We start from the raw sequence: 17,620 nt of genomic DNA on the forward strand, positions 1-17,620 counted from the left end.
AAGACACAGAAGTTTGACAATAAATTGCTTCACCCAACCACTAACTATGAGTGGAGGAAAAGTTTTGGTGTTATCATTTATATTCTCTGAAAAAAACACCAAGAAAGCAAAAATTCTGCAGGGGTATGTAAACTTTTGAGCACAACTGTGGCTTTTCATAGATGTTCCTCAGCATTCCAATAATATTTTGTAGATCACTTTTGCTTTGTCTGGGTTTTCATTTCAATTTCATTTTATGTTGTTCTCAAAGAAACACCTTTATTACCTTTGGGCTTTTTTCTCCCAGTTTTTAGCTTCAATTTTTATTTTATCCTATGTTAGTCAATTTAATAAACTTTTTCAATTTAATAAACGTAAAAAAAAGAAACTTGCGACGAGGATGGGATTCGAACCCACGCGTGCAGAGCACAATGGATTAGCAGTCCATCGCCTTAACCACTCGGCCACCTCGTCATCTGTTTCCCCTCCCCCTTGCAGCATGCTCACAGACATACTGTCGGGTGAGCCATGTTGGCACATAAACTGACTATGTCTTGCCATAGGTTTCTCCTACTGATCACAGTGCGATTGTAATATACAATATATAGAAATAAAGAAATTACTAAAAATCTAATGCCTCTCTCAGTATCTTTTATATAACATACAGTAGTTGTATTGGCCATTAAATCTTCTTGTTCCACAAGGTGGCAGTATCTCTGGATCTCCTAATTCTCTTAGGTCCTGCAATGAACTTTAGCACAGTGTGAACCACTAGATGGCAGTGCAGGAAAACAATACTCTCTAGCTAAAACTATCAATGCAGTGCTGGACACTGAATGTAAAGGAATTATGCAGTGAAGGTAAGTCGTCATCACCTATCCACAGGATAAGTTATAATATTCTGGATCAGTAGGGCCCACACTATTAGGCAGAATTGCTCAATGAGCGCATTCTCTACCGCTGCTCCATTCATTCCTTCTGGGGCTTTCTATCCTGAATGCAGCAGCCAGGGTCGTATTTTTGTCCAGCCAGTACACCAATGCCTCCACCTTTTGCCAGTCATTGCACTGGATACCCATCTGCTATAAAATACATATCGTATCGTAAACGTATCACTTTCACTCACAAAATCCTACACCGTTTTACTACGTCCTACTTCTCCTCACTCATCTCTGCCTTCAACACTTCTCACCTTCTCCACAGATCTGCACTGCCATAAATCTCTTCCTTATCTCTGTCTACCATCCTACCTGTCCTTTCCACAGATCTGCACTGCCATAAATCTCTACCTTATCATATTGCACGACTCGTTAAAGAGTTGATTGTGACTTGTAGGATCGCTACTTCCAACAGGTGGCGCTATAGAGTTTAAGTCCTCTTTTCCTCAGAAGAGGCAATTTGCATACCTTATCTCTGTCTTTCATCCAACCTGTCCTTTCCACAGATCTGCACTGCCATACATCTCCTCCTCATCTATGTCTACCATCCTACCTGTCCTTTCCACAGATCTGCACTGCCATACATCTCCTCCTCATCTATGTCTACCATCCTACCTGTCCTTTCCACAGATCTGCACTGCCATACATCTCCTCCTCATTTATGTCTACCATCCTACCTGTCCTTTCCACAGATCTGCACTGCCATACATCTCCCCCTCATCTATGTCTACCATCCTACCTGTCCTTTCCACAGATCTGCACTGCCATACATCTCCCCCTCATCTATGTCTACCATCCTACCTGTCCTTTCCACAGATCTGCACTGCCATACATCTCCTCCTCATCTATGTCTACCATCCTACCTGTCCTTTCCACAGGTCTGCACTGCCATACATCTCCCCCTCATCTATGTCTACCATCCTACCTGTCCTTTCCACAGATCTGCACTGCCATACATCTCCTCCTCATCTATGTCTACCATCCTACCTGTCCTTTCCACAGGTCTGCACTGCCATACATCTCCCCCTCATCTATGTCTACCATCCTACCTGTCCTTTCCACAGATCTGCACTGCCATACATCTCCTCCTCATCTATGTCTACCATCCTACCTGTCCTTTCCACAGGTCTGCACTGCCATACATCTCCTCCTCATCTATGTCTACCATCCTACCTGTCCTTTCCACAGGTCTGCACTGCCATACATCTCCCCCTCATCTATGTCTACCATCCTACCTGTCCTTTCCACAGATCTGCACTGCCATACATCTCCTCCTCATCTATGCCTACCATCCTACCTGTCCTTTCCACAGGTCTGCACTGCCATACATCTCCTCCTCATCTATGTCTACCATCCTACCTGTCCTTTCCACAGGTCTGCACTGCCATACATCTCCTCCTCATCTATGTCTACCATCCTACCTGTCCTTTCCACAGATCTGCACTGCCATACATCTCCCCCTCATCTATGTCTACCATCCTACCTGTCCTTTCCACAGGTCTGCACTGCCATACATCTCCCCCTCATCTATGTCTACCATCCTACCTGTCCTTTCCACAGGTCTGCACTGCCATACATCTCCTCCTCATCTATGTCTACCATCCTACCTGTCCTTTCCACAGGTCTGCACTGCCATACATCTCCTCCTCATCTATGTCTACCATCCTACCTGTCCTTTCCACAGGTCTGCACTGCCATACATCTCCCCCTCATCTATGTCTACCATCCTACCTGTCCTTTCCACAGGTCTGCACTGCCATACATCTCCCCCTCATCTATGCCTACCATCCTACCTGTCCTTTCCACAGGTCTGCACTGCCATACATCTCCCCCTCATCTATGCCTACCATCCTACCTGTCCTTTCCACAGATCTGCACTGCCATGCATCTTGTCCTCATCACTGTCTACCACTCTACTTGTCCTCTCCACATATCTGCACCACCCTACATCTCCTACTCATGATTGTCTACCACCTACCCATCCTCTTCACAGATCTGCACTGCCAGACTTATCCTCCTCATCACTATCACTCTATTCAACCTCTCCACAGTTCTTCACCACCCTACATCTCCTCATCCCTGTCTACCATCCTACCCTTTCTCTCCACAGTTCAGCACCTCCATTCATCTCTCTCTACATCTCTTTATATCAGTCTAACCATGCTCTCCGATCCACAACTGATCTAAGACTAGCATCTTTTAATCCAAACTTCTCACTCCTGTCTTCAAGACTTCTCTCGTGCTGCGCCAGTTCTCTGGAATGCTCTACCTCAGACAATCTAGTTCATTCACATTGTCCACAGTTTTAAGTGCACCCTAAGAACACATTTAATTACACAGTCCTAATACTTCACCTCACTAATGTAAATGTTCCCTGTTCTCCCTTCCTAATTTTTTTCCAGAATCTGCTCCCTTTTATTGTAAGCAGGTGGACTGAATGCAATAGCGCAGACACCAGGCGGGAAAAACAATTTGATTTATTTACTTAAGAGGATTATTTGGGAAAAACGTTTATTGCAAATCACACATGAACAATATTCATAGAATTACGGGCAAAAACAATTATATAGATGGAGATAGGTTGGTTAGTATACAAAACAGAATCTTGAGATTAGCTCAGGGTCTGCAGTCCAGCCTATTCTGTAGTTGGGAAGGGGACAAACACCATATTTAGTGGGAAAAGTCTGGGTACTGACAAGAGCCGTTGTTCCGTCTCACTAGCCCTAACCAAGTCTATCAGCGTTCTCTGGGCTGCTTCATCATCTGCCAGCCAACATCTGGCCTGCAGCCTGCCCGTGTCTGGTACCGTAAGTCCATGCTGAAAGTGATGGTCCGTTTTAAACATCTTCCCTGATCACCAGCCCAGGCTCGAGTCTCTGGCCGACTATCCTCTGGGCCTTTTCGGTACTTGACCATCGACAAGTGTCTCCTTTGTCTATATCGATGGGGGCTGGTCCTTGACTGTTGAACGTCTTCGTCTGGGTCGGGAACCTTGATCGGCGTCGTTCCTGTTTTCGTTGCTTGACTGTCAACGGGTGAAGTCTGGACCTTGACTGGCTTTGCTCTGATCTTCGGTGCTTGACCGTCGTCTGAGTCTGGGCTTTGCTGGCACACGTGGCCTTCGGCCAACTTTCTCGGCCACTGGATCTGTAGCGAGAGCATCCGCTATGTCCCTTAGCGTCAAATCTCTTTTCTTGGCCTTTTATAACAAACACTGACTTTGTCACCGTCACCTGACCCGGAGCACTAACTAATTCTGTCCCTCCTGTAACTTTTCTCCTTCGGATCAGTTCCGCATGGTTTTGTTCAGGACTGGGAGCCGCACGGCATTGCAGCGTTTTATCTCTTGTGCTCCATTCTCCAACACTATCATCTGTTCCCACTCCAACCATCAATAGAACTTGGCATTAATACTTATACAGATACTGGCCGGTGACCGGTTCATGCAACTTAATACCTTTAGTGATTATATTGATGGCTGGACCATCCACTACATGCTCTTCTCACCTTTTGAGTCTCCCGCACTGAGCCTGTAGGCTCTTGTGTGCAGTCACCTCACTCCTCTGGTTTACTTGTTGAATTATGTGTAACTCTATAATGTCTGATATTGTTTGTACATGTCCCCTCTGAATTGTAAAGTGCTGCCGAATATATCAGCAATTTAGGAATAAAGATTAATATTATTATCCAGATTGAAGGTCCAATTTGAAAGTCTCAATATTTAAGCCAGATAGGTTGTAGATCTTTCAAGACCTGGCAATTTTTTTTATTCTTATATTCTTTTTTTTCTTTACTTTCTTCCAAAAGTCATAACTTTTATTTATCCCATCTACATTGCCGCATAAGGGTTTTATTTTGTGGGAGAAGTTGTAGTTTTTATTAACACCACAAATTTTTACCATATTATGTACTAAAATCGAGGAACAAAATTCAAAGTGTCGTGAAATTGTGAAAAAAAAAATGTGATTCCACCATTGTTTTTTGGTTTTTATTCATAGCACTGAATAAATGAGCTGGCAGCATGATTCATCATGTCAGTGCGATTACGCTGATACCAAACATACATTTTATTTTTTAGTGGTTAAAAAAAAAATCAAAATTTAGCAAAAGAGAAAACCTACTTCCTTTTGATCAACCTTTTCAGAGACCTTTAACATTTTACTTCTCTCGATTGACCTGTGTTAGGGCCTGTTTTTTCTGAGCTGCATTTTTATTGATACCCTTTTGAGATATGTTTTGAGGTTTTGATTACTTTTTCTTACATTTTTTGAGGAAAACACGACGACAAACAAAAATGACAAATTTTGGTGTTTTCGTTTTTTTACTTTTCCACATTTACAGTATATTATTTACAATAGATTGTAACCCTGTATTGATATTTCTGCACCCCATGTATTCCTGTTACATCTTCTCCCATGTACTCCTGCTACCTCTGCACCCTTGTACCTTTGCTCCCCTGTACTCCTACAACCTCTGCACCCCTGTAGATCTGCTCCCATGTACTCCTGATCCCTTTTCTCCCCTGTACCTCTGCACCTCTGTTCTCCTGCTACCTTGTTCCTCTGCTTCCCTGTACTCCTGTTACCTCTGCTCCCCTTTACTCCTGCTACCTCTGCACCCCTGTACTCCTGCTACCTCTGCACCCCTGTACTCCTGTTACCTCTGCACCCCTGTACTTCTGTTACCTCTGCACCCCTGTACTTCTGTTACCTCTGCACCCCTGTACTTCTGTTACCTCTGCACCCCTGTACTCCTGTTACCTCGGCTTCCCTGTACTCCTGTTACCTCTGCACCCCTGTACTCCTGTTACCTCTGCACCCCTGTACTCCTGTTACCTCTGCTTCCCTGTACTCCTGTTACCTCTGCACCCCTGTACTCCTGTTACCTCTGCACCCCTGTACTCCTGTTACCTCTGCACCCCTGTACTCCTGTTACCTCTGCACCCCTGTACTTCTGTTACCTCTGCACCCCTGTACCTTTGCTCCCCTGTACTCCTACAACCTCTGCACCCCTGTAGATCTGCTCCCATGTACTCCTGATCCCTTTTCTCCCCTGTACCTCTGCACCTCTGTTCTCCTGCTACCTTGTTCCTCTGCTTCCCTGTACTCCTGTTACCTCTGCTCCCCTTTACTCCTGCTACCTCTGCACCCCTGTACTCCTGTTACCTCTGCACCCCTGTACTCCTGTTACCTCTGCACCCCTGTACTCCTGCTCCCCTGCTCCCTTGTACCTCTGCTTCCCTGTACTCCTGTTACCTCTGCTCCCCTTTACTCCTGCTACCTCTGCACCCCTGTACTCCTGTTACCTCTGCACCCCTGTACTCCTGTTACCTCTGCACCCCTGTACTTCTGTTACCTCTGCACCCCTGTACTTCTGTTACCTCTGCACCCCTGTACTCCTGTTACCTCTGCACCCCTGTACTCCTGTTACCTCTGCACCCCTGTACTCCTACTACCTCTGCACCCCTGTACTCCTGTTACCTCTGCTCCCCTTTACTCCTACTACCTCTGCACCCCTGTACTCCTGTTACCTCTGCACCCCTGTACTTCTGTTACCTCTGCACCCCTGTACTCCTGTTACCTCTGCACCCCTGTACTCCTGTCACCTCTGCACCCCTGTACTCCTGTTACCTCTGCACCCCTGTACTCCTGTTACCTCTGCACCCCTGTACTCCTGTTACCTCTGCACCCCTGTACTCATGTTACCTCTGCACTCCTGTTACCTCTGCACCCTTGTACATTGCCGGGTTGTTATTTTTATTATCAATTACAACAATGAGACTAACAAGTTACAGAATACGACTCGGTGCCTCCTAGTCCCAGAATCCCAAGGTTCCCCGTGCAGCCCACACACTTTATCTGAGCTTCCTTCCTGATCCAGACGGTTCTTCTTATTTTAAGAAGGGTCATCTGCTTTCTGTCTCTGGAATGGGCCGTCTCGTTCTGATCCCTCGGGAAGATGTCCATGAGTCTCAACAAAGAATATCAATTAGAAGAAGAGAGAAGAGAATTCTTGGGACTGACTAATAGCATCCAGAGACGGATCTCCCCGTCCTTCCTTCCCACATGGAAGTGAACTTGTATCTTGAGACTTGAAGGTTTTTTTTTATACATATGGTAGAGGTTTCTGTAAAGTATAAGTCTGTTTTTGTTTTGTTTTTTTAACGGAACAGAACACCTTAAAAAAAATGTGAAAAACTTAAAGGGAACCTGTCCCGTGGTATATACTGCCGAAAACCTGGGTAGCATCAAGCAGGGGTGATCATACCTACTAAACTGTCCCTTGGCAGATTCTAAAGGACCAGCAAGATTCGAGCTTGAACTTCCACTGGAAACCTGGCACCTTGAGCGACATCCTACAACTCTCTATAACTGTCTTTAATGTAGGAAAAAATTCATGTTAAAATGAAAAAATTGCTTATTATAGTAAAAAAAAAAACAAATTCCCTCCAAAAAATAGATAAACTTGGTATATTTGCACCTGTAATAACCTGCACTAAAAAAAACTATTTAATTATTTATCTTGGATAATGAATACTGAAAAAAGCCAGAATAGCTATTTTTTTCATCCTATCTAAAATTAAATAAGTAGAGATAAAAAAATCATGCTTCTTAAATAGTGCCAATAAAAATGATAGCTCTTTCCACTAAAAAATAAAACAGCAGTTATGGCTCCTAAGCCTCTAAGCATTGAGACTAATCAAAAATATTTTTTTTGCAAAAAGTGAAACTTTTTAGCAACCTGCATATACGGTACATTATATATATATATATATATATATATATATATATATATATATATATATATATATATATATATATATATATATATATATATATATATATATATATATATATATATACATATATATATATACATATATATATATATATATACATATATATATATATATATATATATATACATATATATATATATATATATATATACATATACATATATATATATATATATATATACATATACATATATATATATATATATATATATATATACATATATATATATATATATATATATATATACTGGCACAATAAAGGTCTGATAGATAACGGTTGTACTTCCAGAACTCACTCCTTTTAGAGAATGGGGTCCACTTTTCTGTTCACACCTCAGATTGGGATTGCCTGTGTATGCCAGCAATTCCTCCCTTTATCTCCCCCTTTACTCTAATCGTATTTTGTCTCATATTACAATTACAACTCAAGAGTCTCAGATTAGCCATGCCCCCCCCCCCCCCCCCTCCTCCTCCTATCCATCTCCTGGTGTGTGGATGTAATACATCTGACTGCAGCAGGATCCTCCCCCCACACTGCTGTATCTGCTTTAGTACAAAGGACAATTTAATCATTCATTTCTAAGTCTAGTTTTCCTTTATCCTGCAAATATCAAGTTCGAGTTTTTACAACATTGCTATACTACAATTTAGTAATTATACAATACTGCGCAGAAATTTTAGGCAGTGGTGAAAAAAATTCAGCACAGTAAGAAGCTTTCAAAAATAGAGGTGTCAGTTTATTTTTATCAATTAGCAAAATGCAAAGTGAGTGAACAAAAGAGAAATCAAAATTTCTGCAATGAAGTATTTGCTTGGGAGAGACCTTGCCGATGCAGTATAACTACCTTGATTTTTGTTGTTATGCTCAGTCTTGCCATAGTGTGTGACCTATGAAATAAGACTGTCTTCCACGACCTCACCATTATAGTAGAGGTCGACTGTACCTCACCCAGTTTAAAGCTTCCCACACATCTGTTTCATTTACTGACTGTTTCAACTTAGAAAATGATGAAAAATCACCTGTCTGGTATAACTGGTTACTCACACACCTGACAATAATCCTACAAAATCTCTGATATTCTGCAAGTCTATCGAGAGAAAACAATGTTTTGAAGACATAGTGCCGTCACCAATTATGATACGATCATGATTTCTCTTTTGATAATTCACTTTGCATTTTGGTAGCTGATAAAAATAAACTATTATCACTTCTCTTTTTGGAAGCATTTTTACTGAGCATTTTTCCCACCTATCTCGACCTTCTGCACGGTGCTGTTATTGTTTTTTTTTCCATGTATTGCTTGTTTCTCATTCTTTCTGTTGCTTATTAACAGGAATGCGTCATTAGGCTACGTTCACATTTGCGTTGCGTCGGGCGCAACCGCGGCGACGCATGCGTCATGCGCCCCTATATTTAACATGAAGGGCGCATGGACATGCGTTGTGCTGCGTTTTGCGACGCATGCGGTTTTTTTGCCGCAAGCGTAAGGCGCAGAGGACGCAGCAAGTTGCATTTTTTTTTTGCGTCCAAAATTCGGCAAAAAAGGACGCAGGCGTCGCAAAACGCTGCGTTTTAGCGTGCGTTTTGTTGCGTTTTTGTTTGCGTTGTGCATTGCGTTTCCGACGCAACATCGCACAACGCAAATGTGAACGTAGCCTAAGACAGTAACCTATTATTTAAAAAAGGTTTTTGTGTACATTACATTCTTTCTTTATTTTAGCAATTTTTTTTACATCACAATCTGTAATAAAAAAACAAAACAATCAGTAATCTTGCAATTTTAATACTAGCCATTGGGGTTGTTTTGGACTCATACTTCCTGTTTCAAGAAACGTTCATCATCAGAGACAGGTTTACAAAGAGAAGTAACACTCCTGTACAAAGCTGATAACACAGGATCCACCATCCACAATAGGTGATGTCACAGCTCACCTCCTCCCCCTCCTGTATGACTGATAATACTGTGGCGCCCCTGAGGGTCCAGTCGCCACAGAGGTACTGCACCTCACCCAGACGTGTGGTACTCCGCTCTCGGGTAAGGAGGGGACACTACCCAATACCTACACACTAGCATCCAACACCAGACCTCCAGGCCATTGAGGAACTAGGTAGAAGGTGTGGGTGGAGAGAGTGACAGTGAGAGGAGTTGTCATGGAAACAAGAGGGAGGAGTTAGTTGGGGAGTTGGATAGTTGCAGCTGGGGACTTGAGAAGTGAGGAGCTTGTCCCAGCACCAGAGGAGAGAGAGAGAACCAGGAAGATAGAGAGAAGATCCTGACAGAAAGAAGAGAGAGAAGGGGTCCCAGGGGCACGGGTAGTGAGGAATCCATCCATGGGGCCCGTATCCATGCCCCACACCAACTGTAGTTAGGTGGAGGGACCAGATCGCTGTGGGGGAACTGGCCCCCAGACTAGTGGAAAACTACAAGGCTCAGCTAGCCAGATGGACGCTGTGGTATCTGTACGTGCCACAGCCACAACCACACACACTTGCTGAAAAGGCAGCCACATAGGATCAAGGGGACCAAGAGGACATCGCCCAACAAAATCCAAGGCTGCTGGCTTGGGATACTGAGTGTGAAGGCGCAGGACAGGAGAGGCAGGAGCCAGCGCAGTGAGACTGCCAGGGAAGGCACATAAAAAGGGGGTTCTGGCGAAGTGGACCCCAAATTACCTGAGAGCTAGCTGGACCACAAATCTGGAGGACACAGCACCCCGGCTGGGGACCGCATCTAAGAACTGTGAGTAAAAGTGTGGAAACTGCACCCTGCTGTGTCCTCTAAATTATTACCGCGTCACCTGTCCTGCATCACCACATTCACCATCACTGACTTTAACTCTTTAACTGCCCTGGGGCCTAGCTTTACCCGTGGAGAGCTGAAACATCTCTGCTGCGTCACCATGTGCCCCAGTGGACCTGAACCGCAGCATCGGCCATTTCCCTATTGCCGAGCACCACGGGTGGTGTCACGAACAAATCCACTATAGACTTTATTATTCCCTTCATTTCACTTTTATTGGTTGCCCAGGGCCACGGACGGGGTCACTGTTGCCGTGACCACCCCCTTAAGAACCGTCAGACCCGGCCGAGTACCCTATGGCCCTGGTAGGCACTCCAATACCTCTATGTAGCGTAGATAGCACAGGATTCGCCATTCACAATAGGCGATATCACAGCTCACCTCCTCCTCCTGTACAATGACTAATAACACCTCTATATACAGTAGATAACACAGGATTCACCATTCACAATAGGTGATGTCACAGCTCACCTCCTCCTCCTGTACAATGACTGATAACACCTCTATATACAGTAGATAACCCAGGATCCACCATTCACAATAGGTGATGTCACAGCTCACCTCCTCCTCCTGTACAATGACTGATAACACCTCTATATACAGTAGATAACACAGGATCCACCATTCACAATAGGTGATGTCACAGCTCACCTCCTCCTCCTGTACAATGACTGGTAACACCTCTATATACAGTAGATAACACAGAATCCACCATTCACAATAGGTGATGTCACAGCTCACCTCCTCCTCCTGTACAATGACTGGTAACACCTCTATATACAGTAGATAACACAGAATCCACCATTCACAATAGGTGATGTCACAGCTCACCTCCTCCTCCTGTACAGTGACTGATAACACCTCTATATACAGTAGATAACACAGGATCCACCATTCACAATAGGTGATGTCACAGCTCACCTCCTCCTCCTGTACAGTGACTGATAACACCTCTATATACAGTAGATAACACAGGATCCACCATTCACAATAGGTGATGTCACAGCTCACCTCCTCCTCCTGTACAGTGACTGATAACACCTCTATATACAGTAGATAACACAGGATCCACCATTCACTATAGGTGATGTCACAGCTCACCTCCTCCCCCTCCCTTCACAATGATTGTTGGTCAGATTAGATCATGCCCAGTTTATACATCCATACTAACAAATAGGGTCTGTTAATGTCCATGCAAATAATTATAAATAGGTGACTAATATTAGATCTTGTGGCCAGCTGGAGTTCTTTTTAATCTTTATTTTGTATAGCAAAAATAAAAGAAAATGATAAAAAATACATTTACCTTAAAAATCTGAAGGAAACAGTAGGTCATTTTCTTATTCCCTTTCAAAACAGACTTGCCACAGATCTCAGACATACAACCCAAATCTTATCTTGAAGTGTTGCTCCAATTTCAGCAAAAAAATGTTTTTTTTTGCATAATGAAAAGTTGCAGTTTTTCCAATGTACTTTGTACTTGAATTTCTTAGCGTGTTCAAGATCTCTGCTTTCTGTCAGCAGAAACCTGACAGGAATGAATATATACTGTAATAGTGGTCCTAATGGCAGTGATTGTCCTCATGCGCCTCGTACCTCCCCACCCACAACGCTTCTTCTTAATGAGGCACTTTAATCAAATAATATCTTACAGACGACATGGACATCTGCATCTGCGCATGGAAACCATTCGCTATGGATTCCATTTTATTAGGAGATTGTCATAATAGGGAGGAATCGCTGGAAAGACTTCCAGATTATGGTGATGTGTGTACAAACTTTAGTCTGAAGCCAAAGTAATGATGTCATCTAGGAAATGAGGCTCCCATTGCAAAAATCGGGACCCGCTGTGCAGTGGGCCGTGTCCCGGCAGTAAGGAGGCAGGTTATTATGGTTATTAACCACATCACCGGTCCTCCATAGATAACACTGCCCCTCACCCTGTGACATCACCGGTCCTCCATAGATAACAGTGCCCCTCACCCTGTGACATCACCGGTCCTCCATAGATAACACTGCCCCTCACTATGTGACATCACCGGTCCTCCATAGATAACACTGCCCCTCACCCTGTGACATCACCGGTCCTCCATAGATAACAGTGCCCCTCACCCTGTGACATCACCGGTCCTCCATAGATAACAGTGCCCCTCACCCTGTGACGTCACCGGTCCTCCATAGATAACACTGCCCCTCACTATGTGACATCACCGGTCCTCCATAGATAACACTGCCCCTCACCCTGTGACATCACCGGTCCTCCATAGATAACACTGCCCCTCACTATGTGACATCACCGGTCCTCCATAGATAACACTGCCCCTCACTATGTGACATCACCGGTCCTCCATAGATAACACTGCCCCTCACTATGTGACATCACCGGTCCTCCATAGATAACACTGCCCCTCACTATGTGACATCACCGGTCCTCCATAGATAACACTGCCCCTCACTATGTGACATCACCGGTCCTCCATAGATAACACTGCCCCTCACTATGTGACATCACCGGTCCTCCATAGATAACAGTGCCCCTCACTATGTGACATCACCGGTCCTCCATAGATAACACTGCCCCTCACTCTGTGACATCACCAGTCCTTCACAGATAACACTGCCCCTCACTATGTGACATCACCGGTCCTCCATAGATAACACTGCCCCTCACTCTGTGACATCACCGGTCCTCCATAGATAACACTGCCCCTCACTCTGTGACATCACCGGTCCTCCATAGATAACACTGCCCCTCACTATGTGACATCACCGGTCCTCCATAGATAACACTGCCCCTCACTCTGTGACATCACCAGTCCTCCATAGATAACACTGCCCCTCACTATCTGACATCACCAGTCCTCCACAGATAACACTGCCCGTCACTATGTGGCATCACCAGTCCTCCATAGATAACAGTGCCCCTCACTCCGTGACATCACCGGTCCTCCATAGATAACATAGTAACATAGTTAGTAAGGCCGAAAAAAGACATTTGTCCATCCAGTTCAGCCTATATTCCATCATAATAAAGCCCCAGATCTACGTCCTTCTACAGAACCTAATTGTATGATACAATATTGTTCTGCTCCAGGAAGACATCCAGGCCTCTCTTGAACCCCTCGACTGAGTTCGCCATCACCACCTCCTCAGGCAAGCAATTCCAGATTCTCACTGCCCTAACAGTAAAGAATCCTCTTCTATGTTGGTGGAAAAACCTTCTCTCCTCCAGACGCAAAGAATGCCCCCTTGTGCCCGTCACCTTCCTTGGTATAAACAGATCCTCAGCGAGATATTTGTATTGTCCCCTTATATACTTATACATGGTTATTAGATCGCCCCTCAGTCGTCTTTTTTCTAGACTAAATAATCCTAATTTCGCTAATCTATCTGGGTATTGTAGATCTCCCATCCCCTTTATTAATTTTGTTGCCCTCCTTTGTACTCTCTCTAGTTCCATTATATCCTTCCTGAGCACCGGTGACCAAAACTGGACACAGTACTCCATGTGCGGTCTAACTAGGGATTTGTACAGAGGCAGTATAATGCTCTCATCATGTGTATCCAGACCTCTTTTAAAGCACCCCATGATCCTGTTTGCCTTGGCAGCTGCTGCCTGGCACTGGCTGCTCCAGGTAAGTTTATCATTAACTAGGATCCCCAAGTCCTTCTCCCTGTCAGATTTACCCAGCGGTTTCCCATTCAGTGTGTAATGGTGATATTGATTCCTTCTTCCCATGTGTATAACCTTACATTTATCATTGTTAAACCTCATCTGCCACCTTTCAGCCCAAGTTTCCAACTTATCCAGATCCATCTGTAGCAGAATACTATCTTCTCTTGTATTAACTGCTTTACATAGTTTTGTATCATCTGCAAATATCGATATTTTACTGTGTAAACCTTCTACCAGATCATTAATGAATATGTTGAAGAGAACAGGTCCCAATACTGACCCCTGCGGTACCCCACTGGTCACAGCGACCCAGTTAGTGACTATACCATTTATAACCACCCTCTGCTTTCTATCACTAAGCCAGTTACTAACCCATAACATAACAGTGCCCCTCACTCTGTGACATCACCGGTCCTCCATAGATAACACTGCCCCTCACTATGTGACATCACCGGTCCTCCATAGATAACACTGCCCCTCACTATGTGACATCACCGGTCCTCCATAGATAACACTGTCCCTCACTCTGTGACATCACCAGTCCTCCATAGATAACACTGCCCCTCACTCTGTGACATCACCGGTCCTCCATAGATAACAGTGCCCCTCACTCTTTGACATCACCGGTCCTCCATAGATAACACTGCCCCTCACTATGTGACATCACCGATCCTCCATAGATAACACTGCCCCTCACTATGTGACATCACCGATCCTCCATAGATAACACTGCCCCTCACTATGTGACATCACCGGTCCTCCATAGATAACACTGCCCCTCACTATGTGACATCACCGGTCCTCCATAGATAACAGTGCCCCTCACTATATGACATCACCGGTCCTCCATAGATAACAGTGCCCCTCACTATGTGACATCACCGGTCCTCCATAGATAACAGTGCCCCTCACTATATGACTTGATCATTCCTGGATAGACAACACTGCCCCTCACTATGTGACATCACCGGTCCTCCATAGATAACACTGCCCCTCACTATGTGGCATCACCGGTCCTCCATAGATAACACTGCCCCTCACTATGTGACATCACCGGTCCTCCATAGATAACAGTGCCCCTCACTATGTGACATCACCAGTCCTCCATAGATAACAGTGCCCCTCACTATGTGACATCACCGGTCCTCCATAGATAACAGTGCCCCTCACTATGTGACATCACCAGTCCTCCATAGATAACAGTGCCCCTCACTATGTGACATCTGTTAGCTAGGCAATGACAGGAGTTATGAAGGCAATCCAGAAACAGTGTGCTTAGCGATCAGAGCGCACACAGTGATCTGACAAATACCCAAAAATACAAGAACGAGCTCTGAGACGTGGAAACTCTGTAGACTGCACACCTGATCCTATCCTAAACACAACTAAAAGCGGCTGTGGATTGCGCCTAACAACTACCTAGGCAACTCGGCACAGCCTAAGAAACTAGCTAGCCTGAAGATAGAAAAATAGGCCTGACTTGCCCCAGAGAAATTCCCCAAAGGAAAAGGCAGCCCCCCACATATAATGACTGTGAGTAAGATGAAAAGACAAAACGTAGGGATGAAATAGATTCAGCAAAGTGGGGCCCGATATTCTAGGACAGAGCGAGGACAGTAAAGCGAACTTTGCAGTCTACAAAAAACCCTAAAGCAAAACCACGCAAAGGGGGCAAAAAAAACCCCACCGTGCCGAACTAACGGCACGGCGGTACACCCTTTGCGTCTCAGAGCTTCCAGCAAAACAAAAGACAAGCTGGACAGAAAAAAAGCAACAAAAAAGCAAAAAGCACTTAGCTATACAGAGCAGCAGGTCACAGGAACAATCAGGAGAAGCTCAGATCCAACACTGAAACATTGACAAGGAGCAAGGATAGCAGCATCAGGCGGAGTTAAGTAATGAAGCAGTTAACGAGCTCACCAGAACACCTGAGGGAGGAAGCTCAGAAGCTGCAGTACCACTTGTGACCACAGGAGTGAATTCAGCCACAGAATTCACAACAGTACCCCCCCCTTGAGGAGGGGTCACCGAACCCTCACCAGAGCCCCCAGGCCGACCAGGATGAGCCGCATGAAAGGCACGAACAAGATCGGAAGCATGAACATCAGAGGCAAAAACCCAGGAATTATCTTCCTGAGCATAACCCTTCCATTTAACCAGATACTGGAGTTTCCGTCTAGAAACACGAGAATCCAAAATCTTCTCCACAATATACTCCAATTCCCCCTCCACCAAAACCGGGGCAGGAGGCTCAACAGATGGAACCATAGGTGCCACGTATCTCGGCAACAACGACCTATGGAATACATTATGTATGGAAAAGGAGTCTGGGAGGGTCAAACGAAAAGACACAGGATTGAGAACCTCAGAAATCCTATACGGACCAATAAAACGAGGTTTAAATTTAGGAGAGGAAACCTTCATAGGAATATGACGAGAAGATAACCAAACCAGATCCCCAACACGAAGTCGGGGACCCACACGGCGTCTGCGATTAGCGAAAAGTTGAGCTTTCTCCTGGGACAAGATCAAATTGTCCACTACCTGAGTCCAGATCTGCTGCAACCTATCCACCACAGAATCCACACCAGGACAGTCCGAAGACTCAACCTGTCCTGAAGAGAAACGAGGATGGAACCCAGAATTGCAAAAAAATGGAGAAACCAAGGTAGCCGAGCTGGCCCGATTATTAAGGGCGAACTCAGCCAACGGCAAAAAGGACACCCAATCATCCTGGTCTGCAGAAACAAAACATCTCAGATATGTTTCCAAGGTCTGATTGGTTCGTTCGGTCTGGCCATTAGTCTGAGGATGGAAAGCCGAGGAAAAGGATAGGTCAATGCCCATCCTACCACAAAAGGCTCGCCAAAACCTTGAAACAAACTGGGAACCTCTGTCAGAAACAATATTCTCAGGAATGCCATGCAACCGAACCACATGCTGAAAGAACAAAGGTACCAAATCAGAGGAGGAAGGCAATTTAGCCAAGGGCACCAGATGGACCATTTTAGAAAAGCGATCACAGACCACCCAAATGACTGACATCTTTTGAGAAACGGGAAGGTCAGAAATGAAATCCATCGAAATATGTGTCCAAGGCCTCTTTGGGACCGGCAAGGGCAAAAGCAACCCACTGGCACGAGAACAGCAGGGCTTAGCCCTAGCACAAATCCCACAGGACTGCACAAAAGTACGTACATCCCGTGACAGAGATGGCCACCAGAAGGATCTAGCCACTAACTCTCTGGTACCAAAGATTCCAGGATGACCAGCCAACACCGAACAATGAAGTTCAGAGATAAGTTTATTAGTCCACCTATCAGGGACGAACAGTTTCTCTGCTGGACAACGATCAGGTTTATTCGCCTGAAATTTTTGCAGCACCCGCCGCAAATCAGGGGAGATGGCAGACACAATGACTCCTTCC

The 17,620-nt window shown here is 44.8% G+C and overlaps 1 non-coding gene across 1 annotated transcript; it reads right to left on the reverse strand.

Moving 5' to 3' along the window:
- Positions 1–371: 371 nt before the first annotated feature.
- TRNAS-GCU (transfer RNA serine (anticodon GCU)) lies at positions 372–453 on the reverse strand. The gene has a single exon. It is a non-coding gene; the product is annotated as a tRNA-Ser (tRNA).
- Between the last annotated feature and the right edge of the window lie 17,167 nt (positions 454–17,620).

This window comes from Ranitomeya imitator, chromosome 5 (genome assembly GCF_032444005.1).
Source record: "Ranitomeya imitator isolate aRanImi1 chromosome 5, aRanImi1.pri, whole genome shotgun sequence".
NCBI lineage: Eukaryota > Metazoa > Chordata > Amphibia > Anura > Dendrobatidae > Ranitomeya > Ranitomeya imitator.